This window comes from Neomonachus schauinslandi, chromosome X (genome assembly GCF_002201575.2).
Source record: "Neomonachus schauinslandi chromosome X, ASM220157v2, whole genome shotgun sequence".
In the NCBI taxonomy this organism is placed as follows: Eukaryota; Metazoa; Chordata; class Mammalia; order Carnivora; family Phocidae; genus Neomonachus; species Neomonachus schauinslandi.
The window spans coordinates 86,642,928-86,647,623 of record NC_058419.1 but is presented as its reverse complement, the minus strand read 5'-3'; the positions used below and the strand labels follow the sequence as shown (position 1 = coordinate 86,647,623).

The following is a 4,696-nucleotide window of genomic DNA, read 5'->3' as shown; positions in this document are numbered from 1 at the left end:
GACCCAGAAATTAACCCACTATTCTATAAAGGTGGCAGAGACAAAAATCTCACACTACAAAAAAAAAAAAAAAAAAAAACAGGGAAACCTTAAAAATTTTAAAACCAAAAAAACCCCCCCCCCCTCCCATAACTGGTCTGACATTAATGGCCAAAGCTTTGCCTAAAACCATTTGCTCCCTCCTCTCCTTGGGAAGAAAAGAATAAGGAATGGACGAAAAGGAAAGGAATCTAACTGCAGCAGAAGATCTGGGAAGAGCGTCCCCTTGGACACTCTGAAGGAAGGAAGAGATAAGGAAATAACAAAAGAAAAAAAATAATACAAATTTCGTGATATGGAGCCCCCGTGTTCCAATTCTGTCCACAAACTCAGGCTGCTTTGCCGAGCCAGTCTGTCCACCAGGGGCGCTGCTGAGGCTCTGCCTGGAAAGGTCACCAATAGGCTCACTCTGATGGTTCAGGCCATTGTTGCTGCGGGGAGGGATCTTTGCCGCCCTGGCAAGGGGGTACTGAAAGACATACTGCTGTTGAGCAGAGAGGGTGTGGCGGAGGCTGCTAATGCTGCTGCTGCCATGGGAGAAAAGGACCGGGGGGGGGGGGTGCTGCCCACTGGGAGGCAGTGGCGACATCATGCCCACAGGTGGTGGTGGCATCATAACTTTTCCTTGATGTGGGCAATAGACCCCAGAGCCCACAGGCGTACTTCCCAGGTATTGATCCTTTGGAGGAGAGCCATGGTGCCCAGGAGGGTGGCCCAGGTGCCCTGTTTCATCTGTGGTGGTGGTGGTTGCATCCAAGGGAGTGGGGGTCCATTAGGGTTATGCTGCATGGGATGTCCAGCATGCCCACCTGTCAGGTTGGGTAATGGGTGTGGGAGACTGTGGGGGCCACCTCCAGGACCACCAGGACCACCTCTGTGCATGCCATGGTAGGGCCAATTCTCTGAAGTGCCAGAATTTATCATCCAGGGTGGGCAGCTCTGGGTAGTGGACATGAGAGACGGTGGAGGTGGGTTGTTGGCTGGAGCAGCAGGCCCAGGTGCACTGGTTAGGGGCGTGATGGTGGGCCCAGAAGTGGAGCCCAAAGGCACTTCACCTGGTTCAGCCATGAGGGACAAATATTCTTCATCCATCCATCCTTTATCCTGAGCTGACCGGGGGTCAGCAGGACTTTGGAATTTGCAATCAGAAGCAGTGTGGCCACACTTGGTACTCACTGTGGTATTGGTAATGCTGCAGGTCTCTGAGCTCTGCCAGGGTCTTACGATCCTGCTCTCCTCTTCCTGAAGGGTCCCATTCAAGCAAGCCAACTACCGAAGCTGCATCTTCCATAGATCATTCTGGTCCTCAGGGGTCCCACTACCCTGTTTCAGGATGTTTCTTATCTGTTCCATGGCTTTCTTCACATTCTCCATGGTGTTGGTGGTAACTAGGGCATGAAATGGCTCACCTTCTGCAGGCAACATCTGGCCATCTTTGCGCCCAGCTTTCCCTTCTTTGACAGACCCTTTTCCCCAGACCATAATCTTGGTATTACACTCCTTTTATGTGTTCTTGGAGGTGTCCTCTCTGGGCCCAATCAGCAGTCCCATGAAGTTGATTTCTGGGTACGTATCTTGTGGAATCATTATTATTTTATCACTCACACAAGTTTTTAAAGGTTTATAATCTGCAGGAGGCTTAAAATCGGGGTTGAGGGCAACCATCTCTATGATGAGGTTGTGCCGCTCCTCTTCAGGCATTTTGCCAGTGTGGAACTCATGGGCGTTAAGCCTCGTCCCCTTGCTATTATAGATGGGCTCAGGTGATGTCCTCAGGGTTGGGGGGATGCCCAGGTCTCCTGTGTACAGCTTATGAGTCAGGTCTTCTATCTGCAGTTGCACTATATAAGCTCTTTCTTGTTCCCGAGTAAGTCCAGGGGGGAAAATTGTAGGCATTCCTGGATTCACCATCTTCTGTTTCATTGTATCTTGGTTCCAGTGGCTCCTCTTCCACTTCATACTTGGGAAGTCCAACAGCACCCTGTCATGAGCTCTGGTCACCATGGTGCCCCCCAGACCAGGCAGTGGTGGCTTCTTCTTGGATGAACCTTCTAGGGGGAGGGGACCTGACTACGTTGCCGTGGAGCACGTAGAGTCCGTCTCTCACACCCCCAGCAGTGGCTGGGCCAGATGCACTGGCCCATTTTTTGAAAATGTTTGTTATAATGCAGTAAGCCTCTGGTTGCTTAGGTGACTCAGTCAGTTAAGTGTCTGCCTTTGGCTCAGGTCATGATCTCAGGGTTCTGGGATTGAGCCGTGCTGGGGCTTCCTGCTCAGTGGGGAGTCTGCTTGTCCTTCCTCCTGTCCCTCTTCCTCTCCCTTTGCCCCTCCCCCTGCTTGTGCACTCTCTCTCAAATAAATAAATAAAATTTTTTTAAAAAGCAGTAAGCCTCATCATCTACTGTGAGATAATCATAAATTACCTGTTACTAATGAGAGTTAAATACTAAAATATTTTATTTACTTATATTCAAATATTCAAAGTTATCCCAATAATAATGTTATTAGTACTGCAGCAGACACTGTTATTGCCCTACCCAAAGCCCCTTGGCCTTCATCTCTACACACTAAAGGCTGTCTGCTGTGAGTATCTGTGACTTTCTGCCTGAGAGTGGTTTGCTGGCTACCAGAGCATTCAGGACCCTGTGCATCGCAAAATGAAAGTGCTGAAAAATTAATGTCCCCCGGGCAGCCCTCAACCAAGGAGGGATAGGCGTTAGTAGTTAAATACCCCAGCTTTCTATCCCCTTGGTTGAGATAACTCTGAGGTGTATCTTCTACACTGGCTCTTACAGTTCCTCAGTAGGATGGCTTTCCAGTTTCCTACAGTGGTAACTTGCAAAAAGACCTTTGGTTGCCTTCTTTCCTTTCCCTGTCTTCTATCCCCAATCCCCAAGCAGCACTTTCTGGGATTCCCTCCCAAATTAACAATTACCACCGTAATCCTTGTCTTAGGGTCTAGTTCTGGGGTAAACCCAACTAAGGCACCTACTTACTTTTTTTTTTCTGACATACTTTGCTGGATGGGAGAGCCAGTGGACTGTAAAGTAGACATCCATTGCCCTGAGTACATCCATGGAAATACGGTATATGTATTACAGTAGAGCAAAGGATTATCATAAACTTGTAACTGATTGATTGACCATGACACAAGAAGACATTTCATCTCCATAGAGGATGGGACCCTGGAGAACAGTGCCACACTTTATGATCTCTCTCTACTCCCAGTCCAGTCCCGGCTTCAAGGGCATTAGTTGGTACAAAAATGCTTGAGAATACCCTTTATTTTTTTAAAAGATTTTATTTATTTATTTGACAGAGAGAGAGGGAACACAAGCAGAGGGAGTGGGAGAGGGAGAAGCAGGCTTCCCGCTGAGCTGGGAGCCCGATGCAGGGTTCGATCCCAGGACCCTGGGATCATGACCTGAGCTGAAGGCAGATGCTTAACCAACTGAGCCACCCAGGCGACCCTTTCTTTCTTTCTTTCTTTCTTTCTTTCTTTCTTTCTTTCTTTCTTTCTTTTTTTTTTAAGATAGGTGAGGCAGCTCAACCTCAACTTGTAGAATGATGTAATAAAGATCTCCAAAAACCCACTCCTCATAAAAGCAAGAAGAACACTGGATAAAATGATCATAATCAATATTTTCAGGGCTCTGGAAATTAATTAAAGGCTTACAACAATATTAGGAATGTTTATTCAAGAAAAGTGGCTGAATCTTGGTAAGAACAACAAATACTGTAGCATTTTAACTTGCCATAATCCCACCCCTTCTCTCCTTTTCCACAGTAGCCTTGAAAACCCATGAAATCACAATTATGGGAGCTGGGAAACCTGACAGCTTAGCATTCACTGGAAGGAGAATAGAACAGCCTTGAAAAGTCCCTAAAAAACCCAACCCTAGAGAATTGTCACTATTTGACCTGTCTGGCAATTCACTAAAAAGCTCCTTTCATAGAGCTAATCTTTATTTGACCTGACTCAGAACTTTCTCTGTGCAAACAACTCTACCTGCAGGGCATTGAAAAAGTAATCATTGAGAATTATTTAAAATCACAGCTGCCTGAGATGGTATTTCAAGCTGGGGTTAACAAGAGGCTGACCAAAAACTTTAAAAGAAAAAACCGGGGAATAAGATTTCTGTAGGGTGCTTTGAAAAGCTCTGACATATTATCAGGAATCAAGGGGGCCACATGAGGGACACCTGGGTGGCTCAGTCAGTTCAGTGTCTGCCTTTGGCTCAGGTCATGATCCTGGGGTCCAGGGATGGAGCCCCACATTGGGCTCCCTGCTCAGTGGGGAGTCTGCTTCTCCCTCTGCCTGCCGTTCCCCCTTGCTTGTGCGCTCTCTCATTCTGACAAATAAATAAATAAAATCTTTAAAAAAAAAAAAAAGCCACATGAATGTGGTGGGCTGTGCCCAAGCCCAAAAAAGACCTCAGAAGACCCTAAACTCTTACCTTTGGCCAATATTGAGGCTCTTCACAAGCAGGAAGTGAAGGTTAGCACAAAGGCACAAAACTGCGAGCTGGGGCATTTGAAGCATGCCCCAAAACATGTACTGAACCTCTCAGCAAATGCTGGGAGACTAATTGGCTCCAAGCATTTAAGAAAATCCCTGCTCCGTGGTTAGCTGACTATTATGCTAACCATGCAGAGA

General features: G+C 47.0%; 1 pseudogene; it reads right to left on the bottom strand.

The window, feature by feature from the left end:
* Nucleotides 1-368: 368 nt before the first annotated feature.
* LOC110573477 lies at nt 369-2,007 on the bottom strand (annotated as a pseudogene).
* Between the last annotated feature and the right edge of the window lie 2,689 nt (nt 2,008-4,696).